Genomic DNA, 13,479 nt, shown 5'->3' on the forward strand with positions numbered 1-13,479 from the left:
TTGTCTCAAGTGGTCACCGTCTCATAACTACAGGTGACTTTAAATCTGCTGGTATGAATTGGTTATCATTATTTGCTACTACTCCTTTTTCAATCTCATTTTGTGACCTTGTTTTTTCTCTTAATTTGGACAGTGAGTTTGGTGTCCACCTCATACTCGTGGTAACATGCTGGACTTAATTTTTACTGATTCCCCAGAAATTTTAGTGATGTTTTAATTGATTCTCCTCTTTGTCATCACGTTGTGATGACTTTCTCCTATTTTTATTAGAGTGTGAAGACAGTTGCATGTTCGATCACCTAAACCCTATGGTAGAGCTCTCCTTTACTCTAAAGCTGATAGGGATTGTCTATATGGTCATTCTTGGAGTGCACTGCCTGCATATCCCATTTAAATATGGAGACATTAACTCTAAGTGGTCTACACTGCAGGGGATTGTTGTGGAGGCGTGTAATCTCTTCATTCCTTCTCACAGTATTGTCAAAGATCTTATCACTTGTGGCTCAGCCCAAATATAATTCATCAGTTAAAGTGTGGTAGATGTCTCAGGAGAAGGCTGAGACGATGGTCTAATGCATCCACTATGATATAAATTAAAAAATTTTCTTTTAAATAAAAAAGTAGGGTTGTCAAAAATGAAAGAAACAAGGGGTTAAATTCAATCATATAACTATTAGTTCAAATAATAATAAATATTAAGTAATAAAGAAAAAATTACTGATAAAATTTATTCCAAAATTTCAACCCTACTTGCAGAAAGTGACAAAATCTACCATAACATTAATAAACTTAGGCAAAAACCCTAAATTATAGACAATTGTTTAGAACTTTGTATTATAAGCACTGGCTCACAAAATGATGTACAGGCAATGTACCACTAATTTTTAATCAAAAGCATGGGGCATTTGACTTTGTGAGGCATTCTTTTATAATCCAGCGTCAACATAACATCAGCACTAGTGTAATATTGTGAACCAGCCTTAATACAAACAATAAGAAGTCACGTTACCTAGTTTTTAAATGATAAATTTAATATATTCCTTAAATTGTCTTCACTATATAAATCATGTTCATTCATGATTCTCTTAATTTTTATTTATTTATAGGGGCTCAGTCTAACTCTTCAGAACTTCCTTCTTTTTTTTTAATTTCTGCAAAGTAGGGTTAAAAGTACTAAATAATGTTTATGACTAATTTTTTTCATTCATTAATTAATGTTTATTGCTGTTACTTGAATAGTTATATGATTAAACTCAACCATCTTGTTTCTTTCATTTTTGACAACCCTACTTTTTCTCATTTAATAATAATATTTATTTACTAGTTTCCATGCATTCTATTAATTAATAATCCTTTTTATTGATAATTATAATTTTTCTCTCAGGTATCAGTTCATTACTGGCAGAAAAGAATTTTGAAATAAAAAATATAAGAAGACCTACTGCATTATAAAAACAGTTTTTATACGATCATTATGTTTTGAATTTTTGAATCATTAATTGTATTCATAGCCTAGCTCATAATCAAGCATTAATGACCATGCATTACTAAATTCTAATTCTTGTTCTGAAATTACTTAAGCTTACATTCAGCTTCAGTTCACAATTATCCAGCAATTTCCGCACACAGCTCTCGAGTCTCAACTTTTTTTTGAACTTTCACAACTATTTGGTGAAAAAGCAGCAAGTCACTTTAGTTACAAACTTACATTAGCTGCCAATATATTTTCTTATTTGTTGGTAGTTTATTGATTATTATGAGCATGATGGAGTTCCTCCTCTTCTTCCTCTACCACCAGTAGCAGGAGGGCCTCTACCACCATTCCAGGAGGCCCGCCACCACCACCAGCACTACCAGAAGCTGGAGGCCCGCCACCTCCACCACCACAACCAGCACTACCACCATTAGCTGGAGGCTCGTCGCCACCTCCACCACCACTTCCAGCACTACAAGTAGCTAGAGGCCCACCACATGCAGCAATACCTTTAGCTAGAGGCCTGCCACCTCCTGCCCTCCATCCAGCTCCACCTGCAGTAGTTGGAGACCAGGGAATGGCAGGTGTGCAGCAGAAGAGGCTGAACATCATTTGGCAACCACGCCCAGTTAATCATCAAATTGTAAGATTTAGAAAAAATCTGCAGTACCATTTTAATCACTTATGTCTCCATTTTACTTTCTTACACAATCTTTCAAGAGCCATACCTTGAAGAGGCCACAGGGGCAGGGGCAGGAGGAACACTTATACTGCATAAAAAATATAAATTTCATTAATTAAATGTAAACAGATAACCTCATTCCTTAAAAATAACACAATATAAAGTCAATTATTATTATTCAGCATAAAGCCGAAATAGAAATTACAATAGAAAAATGCTCAAATAGTGTTCAACAAGGCAAAAGAATTCGAAAACTTGTGCCTTAATCTCCTACAATGCGATATACATAACTTATAATAACGAGTAAAAAATACTTACTGTGGCCATAATTAATGAGATAAATCATCAGAATAATTACAGGCTTGGATCATAATCTATAACACAAAAATAAAAAACTATGCAATCTCACAGTATTCTATGTATTCAATTGCTAAGACCATGACAATATGCAACCTGTGCAGTTGGAAACTGGAGCCTCATCCACTGTGAAAGAACCACTGATCAAGGAGCTACAAACAAAACATAATGTTACAATGATGATTATTATTAGAAATTAATTTAGTTACCGCAAACGAAATCAGACAACAGCCTTAGACATTCACCATGCTATGAAAGCATTGCATTACACCTTATTGCTGAATCATTAAATCATTTGCAGTTGTAAATACCGTAGGCAAAGTAACATCATTAACAGCAAGCAATGTAAACACACAGGCTATATATCCTATACTAAATATGTACATGTACATGCATGATATAACTTATGTTTGTCACAAAACACACTACAAACCCCCAAAAAATACATCTGCTCACAAAGAGAAATAATCCCTCTCGTGTAAAATATGTAAATGTGTGAATTATGAAAGTGAAATGATTGAGGCGAGCCTGAGCAAGCCCCACATAAATGACACAAGTATGTTTGTTTGTTTGTCTATCTGTTTGTACACATACGTCACCCATATTTATGTGTTAAAAAAAATAATTATTACTCGTTTTGAACATAATAATTTTGATAAATACGGTACCGCGTGTAAAGTAAGAGTAAAATCACTTGAAGAGAAGAGTTCAAGACTACTTTGGTATTCCAGAAAAAAAAGATGTTTTTTAAAGCATGAGTAGTTGACAAGAAGATGCTTGTGAAGCCCTTCAACTTGTCGAAACGAGCATGATAGGGAAGGGAGGAGGAGCAATACTGAGGAGGAAAAAAAAGTAATGAGGTTAAATAGAAATGCTAGAAATAGGTCTTACGCACCCAAAGGCAACATGTGGAGTCTCCATCAGACAGAGAAGATCACCTGTCTTGAGAAAGAGCCAGGACACAAAGGATAACAACCTTCTGCGAGAGTACAGCGATTAGGAGGTGAAAGAGCTCCAATTATACTGAGGAGAGAGCAAGAGGACCCTGCTGATAGAGAACTGAGCTTAACAGGTGATAAAAATCAACTTAAATACACTGAGGAGAGAGCAAGAGGACCCTGCTAATAGACAACTGAGATTAGCAGGTGATAGAACTCGAGCTACAATGAAGAGAGAGTAAGAGGACCCCCCTGAGAGTGAACAGCAATTAGCAGGTGAATTAGCTCAAGCTACACTGATAAGAGAGCAAGAGGACACTGCTGAAAGAGAGGAACGACTGGCTGGTAACAGAGCTAGGGCTGCTCAGTGCAGGAGAGTAGAGGAGGAAGAGGCTTTGCACACAGATGTTGAATCTTCACAAAACATTTTCTGCTATCACTTCTGCTAACTGTGAGACATGTTTGGAAAGCTTTTCCAACCTGTCAGTCTCCTCTAAACCGAATGGGGTCATTGAGTGTAGGTGTGACCAAGACAGACACATCCCAAAGTTGTTATCAAAGGGCAACAAAATGAATCCTGGAGTCAGGGGTGGATCTAGGATTGAATTTTTGGGTGGGCACTGATGATGTAGGTGGGGTAATTAGTGGGTGTGGCCAAAAAATCCTGCATTGAAAGTCAAAATTTTCAAGATTTAGCCAGTTAAAATGAGCTCCTTTGTGGTTTACAAATTGTTTTTATAGTCATGCTTCACAGTTTACATAGTAGTTTACATTAAAAAGTTAATTATAAATTACTGCACAAAATTTTTGGGTGGGCCTGGCCCAGGCAGGCCCACCCTTACATCCGCCACTGCCTGGAGTAGTGCCAGCACAATTGCAGGTATATTTTTATCTATTAGTCATTATACATTTAACAGTTCTTATGAATTATTATTGCCATAATTTTTAATTTTAATAATCAAATTTTCTTTATTATTATTAGGCACTGTCACAAGCAGAGGAAATATTAGTATCTGCTGTACTGCCAGTGATGTCTATAGACAAACTTCCTCATGGACAATATGGCTACAGTGGACGTGTTATTAATTTCCCACAAGACGTGCAGTCCTTTGCTACTTTACTACCACGTCTAGCAGCAAAGATCAATGTACTGGTTGTAAGGAAGGAGAGGGAACAGACTAACAGAGACTTTTATGTTTGTAGACGAGTTGTTGAAGACGCTCTTAAATGGTTGATGGCCAATAACATCTACTATCAGAGGCACTCTGTTTAAATCAAGATAACTTGGCCAGTCTACCTGAAGATGGAGACCTTTCAGACAGTACAATCAAAAGCAGAAGTTATATCTGATGAAGCTACAAGTGAAGATCACTATTCTTCATTTCTTGTACCTAATGCAGCACCTCCAGCAACAGAGAGGGAGACCATTTAACAAGCACTGGGACAGTCACAGTCATGAACCCTTATGTGGCTCAGTGTTGGTGGTACTCCTATTAATGAGTTCACAACAGGGGGATACTTCTCAATGGCATTCCCAACTCTGTTTCCAACAGATTTGTTACAATATAATACTATACATTTACATTACTTATTTTTATTAATATTCTAGGTACTGCTAACTACAATGGTATAAAATCTCATCGTAACCGAACTGCTGACTACTTCACTGATTTAATGAAGTATAATGACAAAAAAATTGCTAAGCACTCCCAGTTCTGTTTCTTTGCACTCAACACAGAATTGCGTTGGAGAGCAAATGAGACAAGATGATTCTACATCAAACAACATCCAGGGGAAGCTCACCTTACTGTAGATTATCTTAGAGATATGATTGGCTGGGAAGGAGAAAGGATCTGAAACAAAGTTGTCCATTATGGTACCAGTCTGCATGGCAATAAGCAGTATTGGGTTAAGGAGAGAAACAAGCTCATTGCTATGATAGACACTCTGGGACTGCCCACCATTTTTGTTACTCACAGTGCTGCTGATCATTAGTGGCCTCAGTTAGCTCACCTCATCTGTCCTGAAGATCCAGATGACAAACAAGCTCGAGCTAGAGCAGTGATCAATAATCCTGCACTAGCATACTGGTTATTTACGTATAGAATCCAAAGTTTTGTGGAAGTGTTCTATGTTAGTATACTTGGAGTCACAGACTACTGGATGAGGTTTGAGTGGGGCAGTTTTCACGTACATGGACTAGCTTGGTTACCCAATGCTCCTAAATTTAAAAACCTCTCATCATCTTCTGATCTTGTGGAGTCAACAAAAGAAAAGATTACTGAGTACGCTAACAGGACAATTTCTACCATAATCCTGTTTTCCTTCCTGATGGCAATAATGTCAGTGATGCTCCACCAGCAAAGGTTGATCCACAAATCTGCAATAAGTCTTGTTTTTAAGTAACTGATATTGATAATTTTTGGTCCAATTGCGACCTGCCAACGACACATTCACTGTTCAGAGTCCTACTGCCTATGTACACGTAATGGCAAGCAGGAGTGTCAGTTTGGATATCCTAAAGATCTTCAGGCACAGAACACCACCAACATCATTGAAGAGGAGCCTGTAATATGTAATACTCACTACACGTAATGATGGAATGCTCGACAGCTTTAATCCCATTTAACTAACATTCTGGCGTCGACATGCAGTACATTGTATCAAGGAACAGGGTGGTTCAGTACTGCACCTAGTATGTCACCAAGAGTGAGACATGATTGCAGTCTTTAAGGGATACTTTTGCCAACATTGCTCATTCTCTCAAAGAAGGCAAAAAATCAAAGATGTTCAGAAGCTTCTCATCAACAGTTTTGGAAAGAAAGAGTACTCAGCACAGGAAACGTGTCACCTTCTATTGGAGCTCCCTTTGTATAAGGCATCAAGGAGTTTTTTTACTCTTAGTCTTCATGGCTCTAGATGTGTTGAAAACACTGTACAAGAGAGGGAGATGGGGCGAAAGCTCATTCTGTATTGGATCACTATATGTTGCGTCCAACTATTCCATAGTTAATACCATCACTATTCTTGACTTCACTTGTCAGTACACCATGCCAAAAGAGCTTGGTGATGAACCAAAAAAGAGTAAAGAAATGATTGTCACTTCTAGACCTTACTGTTCACGTGATCCATCTGGCACCAACTATGAGCAGTATTGTTGCCAGTCTCTGATAAAGTGCAAGCCATTCAGAGATATCAGCGAACTCAAGTCTACCAATGATGCCTTCACTGAAGCCTATGCTGAATTCCTCCAGTCTTGAAACGTTCCAAGATCACTAGAACAGGATATATTCAGACTGCAGCAACACCAGTCATCATCAGATGCTGTTGAAGATAAAGATGTATGTTAACAATATAATGTATTATTTAGTTGTTAAAAGTTTAAGGCCTTTTCACACCGGCACAGTTTTCAAAGCGCTTTGATGCGCTTTGTTGATACAGCTGTAATAAATGCGCATTGATCGTGTTCACACTAGCAGCTGAATTATGTATCATTTTGTGTTCTTGTTGCCATTGGTTTACATTGATCGAAGCACATCACTTCACATCAATCCACCTCTGGAGGTGAAGTGAGACTGATGCACATTGATGCACATCAATTGAAAACTACTCTAGTGTGAACACAACTAATGTGGATCAATGCGCATTACTTGTGCCAGTGTGAAAAGGCCTTTAAATACACATGTATAATATATGAACTTGAAAAATATGCATTGAAAAAACCTTACTGCTTCAATTACATGTACATGTATGGTATGTGTTGTAATAACTTCATGTTTATATAGGACAAATACCAAGAAGAACAGCAACAGAACCAGTAACCAAGAGCTCAAAAGGAATAGATGTTAATCTGCGAAAGAACCAGTGAACTTGAGCCAGTCAACACTACTGAGGAGGAGTATGATTGGGCAGAAGCAGTACAATCCTATCCTGATATTGATAATGCTCCCCATTTCATTGCTCAAGGAAGACAAAATACCATACCCACTCCAATTACCATCTCTGCTAGCCCTGACAAACTTAAGGGAAGACAGTTGGATGTATATACCATGGTCAAGCAACAGTTTTGGAGTAACTGTGAAGAACCACTCCACATCAGCATCAATGGTACAGCTGGTACTGGTAAATCCTATCTTACAAACTGCTTGAGGTTGTTGTTGGGTGGTAGTGTCAGCACCAACTAGAGTGGCATCTTTTATCATTGAAGGAAGGACACTACATAGTCTCCTACAATTACCAGTGAGAGGTGACTCTAAGGAAATGTAAGGAAGCAATCTCCAAAAGACCAAGATGAAATGTCATGTACCAAATACCTCATCATTGATGAGATGTCAATGGTGGGGAGGAAGACCTTTGGTATGATTGACTGTAGACTGAGGCAAGCATTTTATGGAAAGTCACAAATTGTTTTTGGTGGGTGCTCAATTTTATTGTTTGGAGATTTTGGACAGTTACCACCAGTGATGGACCTTCCCATTTATACTACAGTCACACAATCAGACCTATCAAACCAGGGGTATAAAGCACACAGTCAGTTTGAGACAGCATTTACTCTAACCCAAGTAATGAGGCAATCTGGACAAGATCGTGATCAGATCAGATTTCATGACATTCTAATGCATCTCAGGAATGGACATACAACGGAAGACTGGAACCACCTCATGGATCAAACACCAAGTAGAGTACAAGACAAGTCTCCATATGTAAATGCTCTTCAATGTTCCCTACAGTTGAAGCTGTTGTTGATCACAATGTTGCTATGTTACGTGAGTGTGGTCATCCTATTGCTACTATCAAGGCAGTACACACTGAAGCCAATGCAGCGAAAGCTCCATCTGATGATGCTGGTGGCATGGAACCAGTTGTGATGCTAGCAAAATCAGCAAGAGTGATGCTACCTAGCAACTTGTGGGTTGAAGTGGGATTAGTTAATGAAGCAATGGGAACAGTTGAAGCTATCTGTTACAAAGAAACCACACCTCATATACCAGTGGCTGTGATGGTATGGTTTGATCGTTACACAGCACCAACTGTACATGATGCAACAGTACAAATCACTCCAGTATGCCATAATTGGTCTCCTTCAGGTTGTCAATGTTTACGCCTTCAACTACCACTCAAGGGAAGTGACAATCCACAAGTCCCAAGGACTCACTCAGGATAAAGCCGTCATTAATGAAGGGAAAAAGGAGTTCTCTTGTGAAGTGACATTTGTTGCTTGCTCCAAAGTAAGGAAGTTGAAGGATATTCTGTTTATGCCACCATTTCCTCTTCAATCACTCAAGAGCATTGCTAATAGTAAACGTCTTCAGAAGAGGAAAGAAAATTACACTTGCTTTGTCTTCAACAGCTGAACCATCTTTTGAAAACATACCACTATCAGTATCTGATCAAGAAACATCTCACATGGAGTGGATGACACTTTTCTAACATCAGCTTCATCCCTACAACCTTTAGGCAGTGGCGGATCTAGGGGGGCCATGGGGGGCAATGCCCCCCAAAAATTCTATACTGACCATCCCACTCATAATCAGTTATAATTGTTATTATAATGCATAATAATATACACCCACCACTGTAATAACATGCACAATGCATGCTTACAACTTAAGCCAACCCATAAACCACATTTTTTACACCTGACACTATAACAATGGCCTCAAAGTCTTATAAGTCTAACACTGTTTGGTTGTTCTAGTAAGTAGATATATACCATAATGTTAAAAAGGTCATCTATATGCCATTTAATTAGGTAATAGTAGAAGTAAGAATTCTGTTCAGAGTTCTAGTGGTAGTAATGGATCTTTGCCAACACCTTGTGCTCATCATAGTGACTCCATTGATATCGAAAGCATTGATTCCATTGATATTGATGAACCAGTAGTTGATGTATCATCTCAGGAGATTCATCATAAGTGGGACATTGTCAAATTTTACAGCTGCTCCTCCTGATATAGCTCATGGTATAGATCAGAAGCCAGTCCAGCCACACAATGCCACTTTTCCAAAGGAGAATGGTAGATCATTCAATGCATCTTGGTTTGGTAAGCATACCTGGTTAGAATATTCTATCTCAAAAGATGCAGTCTACTGTTATGCTTGCCGTTTCTTTTCTACTGGTGTCCAGAGAGATGATGAGTGCTTTGTATCAACTGGGTATAGGTATTGGAAGACAGCTACAGGAATGAGTGGTCGGATGAGAAAGCACACTTTATCAAATAGACACATCAATGCAGTAGCAGCTTGAAGTGAGTACTTGCTTGCTCAATGGTCTCAAACCTCCATAACATCTACTTTGAGTCAGGCTCGTAGAGAGCAAGTCCAACATAACAGACACTATTTAAAGACCATTGTTGAGGTTTTGATGTACTGTGCCACACATGAGAAAGCACTTCGTGTTCACAGGGTAGGAGCTGATTCGAGGAAAAAAGTGAATTTCCTGGGCCTCATTGACATGATTAGCAATCATGATAATGTAGTGAAGAAAAAGCTTCAACATGGTCCAAGAAATGCTGCAAACACATCCCACAGTGTTCAGCATGATCTACTGAAACTTCTTGGTAACAATGTGGCAAGCATCATTTGCAATAGTGTGAGGGAAGCAAGGTTCTAAGCATTGTTGTTGATGAATTGAGGGATTGCTCAAAGCAGGAGCAAATGTCATTTGTACTCTGCTTTGTCAATGATGGATCTGTACATGAGCATTTTCTTACGTTTCTTCATGCTAAAAAGTTGGATGCTGAAAGCCTATCGTCATACTTCAAACAGCTCATTTCTACATATGATTTAGATCTGAATAAGATGGTGAGCCAGGGTTATAATGGAGCCAGTGTAATGAGTGGTCACTGTAAAGGTGTACAAACCAGAGTGAGAGAGTTTGCTCTTTATGCAACTTAAATTCACTGCTATGCCCATGTTCTAAACCTAGTTTTGGCTGATTAGGTTAAGTCTGTCAAACCTGCATCCGAGTTTTTAACACTTCTGGAAGCATTGTACATTTTTGTATCCTCTTCAAACATTCATGTATTGTTCATGGCCAAACAGAGTCAGTGTAGACCAAATGAGCCAGACCTGAAGTTATAAAAACAATCAGACACCCGTTGGGTTTGTAGATATGCAGCCGTTAATGCTGTATGTCGCAAATACGACTCTCTCATTCTCACAGTAGAAGAGGTAGCTGATTCATCAGTCAATGAATACTCATGGGCCATTGAAGCACGTGGGTTACTTCATCAGATTAAATCTTTCTCCTTTCTTCTCCCTCCAATTATGTTTGACAGAGTACTTACAGCAACGAAACGGTTGTCTGATAATCTAGAGAGTAGCAACATCAATCTGCCTTGTGCTACTTAGCTTGTGGTAGCTACTAAAAGTGTACATATGGACTATCGGTCTGATACATACTAGGATAAGGTTTATAACGATGCTACTCGATTAGCTGAGAACCATGATATCTCAAGTCAAGTACCCACAAGACGTAGGACAGTTACACCAGCTAGACTATATGATAGCAATGTATATGAGACACTAGGCCAAGAACAAACTAGGAACTCACTGCCAAAGCAAGAGTTTAAAACTCAGTTTTACAATCCAGTCCTAGAAAAAGTTTCTGTGTGAGTTAATGAGATTTGAAGTCCACAATAATATCGACGTTCAGAAAGGAATAGCAGCTTGCACTCCAAAATTGTCCAATTTTCTCTCCATTGATGATCTCACTTCTTTCACTGAGATGCATGGAGTACGGCCAGGAAATGATCTGAAGACTGAAGTAGAACTGGTGAAGAGACTCTCTGAAACATCCTCAATGGACATTTTAGCTTCCTTCAGATGTTACCGCTTATCATTTAAACCAGCATATAGCACACTCTCTAAGCTGGCACAAATTGCCATGAAAATAGCAGTCACCAGTTCTGAAAGTGAACACTCTTTTTCAGCTTTGAAGAGGATCAAACTTGTCTGAGAAGTACTATGGGCCAGGAACGTCTGTCAGCATTAGCTATCTTGTCTATTGAAGGAGAAATAGGTCAAGAGCTACATCATGAAGCCATCATTGATCAGTTTGCCTCATCTGTTAAGAATAGGCGCATTGTCCTCTCTTAGTAAAAAATTGTCACAACAGTGACCAAAACCTAATCTCCTTTATCCATAACCACACCTTAATTGCTTTATAACCACTCCTTCATTGCAAAGGAACCACACCTTTTCATTCATGAGCATATTTATTAATTAAAACCACATCTTTAATTATTGTGCCCCCCAGAAAAAGAATCCTAGATCTGCCACTACCTGTAGGTAGTGAAGAAGACATGGAGTGGATGACACCTTCTCCACCAACACCATCTCCACCATCATCACCTCATCAATAGGAAGGAGCAAAGAATAATAGATCAAAGAAATGGATCACAACTTCAGTGTAACTTTAAAAAAATACGTGTAATAATTATAATTTTAGCAATTAATTAATCAAGATACATATGCATATATTCACTCTTCCATCTTGTGTATCAATGAATAATGCTTTTTTTGTAGTCATTAGTGGCTTAGTATTTACTGTATATATGTATATTATCTGTATGTATCCATTATTTTTAGTTTAACATGACCATCAGCTTAAAGTTGTCATCACAAGACAACTTTGGAAACAAGTTTAAAAGCTGGTACTAGAGGTTTAAGGCTGTTCAGTGTTGCAAGTGAGGTTAAGAAGATAAGATCAGAAGAGACAAAGACTCAAGAAGAAGACAAGAAAGAAGACCCACAGCCACTGCAAGTGAGCTAGGTTGGCTGATTACTGATTGCCATACACACTTTGGGTGGTAGCTATTCAGTTTGGAGCTGACTCTGCTTGGTGTTGAGATGAAGAAGAACACAGTCCTACATTCCTGTTCAATGTTGCAAGTTAAGTGAGCCTTACTTCATGGCTTGATGGGCCAACACGCTGTGGGTGGTGTCTATTTAGTTGCATTGTGGATGCTGCTTTGCTGGTAGCCTTGTTCAGTTCTGTGGAGCTATAGTTGTCCCAGGCCTTGGGCACTATAGAGACAGACATGTAGAGCTGTTCAGCACTACAGAGCTAGTTGCCCTACGGACTTGGGGGACTAGATAAAGACTCGTACCTCTAGTACCAGCAAAATCTTATTTGCCCTTTTAAAGGTAACTTCTGTTTTACTGCATGTGTTTGACTTTATGGATTTTTTTTTTCTGTAGGCGGGTGGTGGTGTGGGGGCCAGCTAAGCAGTGGCACCTATTCGTGATGGTGCTGCCATCACACTGTATATCAGTGTGCAAGACCACTGCACTTGCATAAACATTAACCTGTATAAATTATGATCATGTCATCATTTTATTTTTATATTGTTCTCACTTTTAAATTCCACAAACTATTATTAATTGTGAAATATCTTAACAACATTATGGTTGGTCACTGATGTGTATGCATGCATTCAGTCAGTAGACTTCTTCCTTTTTCTAATTTCTTGCTTAAAGAAGAAGGTGCGGTATAAAAGGCGGTGCCCTGGGCATGGTGGTTTCCGTTTTTATACACATGCAAAAATGTCTACTGCTGATTGTGTTGGTTCTTTGAAGAAACGTGCTAGAAGAGAGGGTTTTCGGTTCCAAATGGAGCTGAATTTTGGTCAAAAGGAAGACAAGGATCATTTTATAGCTAGGCTTGATAGAGTTAAGGGTTCTTTGGCTACTAAGTGGAGACGACCTATTGACAACTTGGAACTGCTGTCTCACTTGCTCGATCTAGCTGAATAGGAGGGCTCTGGGGTTAAGTCTCATGATACAAGTAGTTCTTCTGCTATGCTGAATACTTCAGGTAGTTATGTTGTGTTTAAATTATTGATGATATTATATAAGGTATATACACTGGTGATGGGGATGAAGGCAGCCATTGTTTGTGAGTCAAGTATCTGCTTTTGAGGATTTGGTTTTGGTACTGAAACGTTGGTGTACATGTGGCATGATCGACCGAAAGATGATCAGTTACAGGCAGGTATCTTAAGAGTATTATTTCCTAATTTATT

General features: G+C 38.6%; 1 long non-coding RNA gene across 1 annotated transcript; it reads left to right on the top strand.

Moving 5' to 3' along the window:
* Window positions 1-10,540: 10,540 nt before the first annotated feature.
* Window positions 10,541-12,828, top strand: LOC105313606 (uncharacterized). The gene is made up of 2 exons (XR_002185436.1): window positions 10,541-12,601; window positions 12,656-12,828. It is a non-coding gene; the product is annotated as an uncharacterized LOC105313606 (long non-coding RNA).
* The last annotated feature ends 651 nt before the right edge of the window (window positions 12,829-13,479 follow it).

Source organism: Amphimedon queenslandica, unplaced genomic scaffold (assembly GCF_000090795.2).
Source record: "Amphimedon queenslandica unplaced genomic scaffold, v1.1 AMPQUscaffold_13518, whole genome shotgun sequence".
Lineage (NCBI taxonomy): Eukaryota > Metazoa > Porifera > Demospongiae > Haplosclerida > Niphatidae > Amphimedon > Amphimedon queenslandica.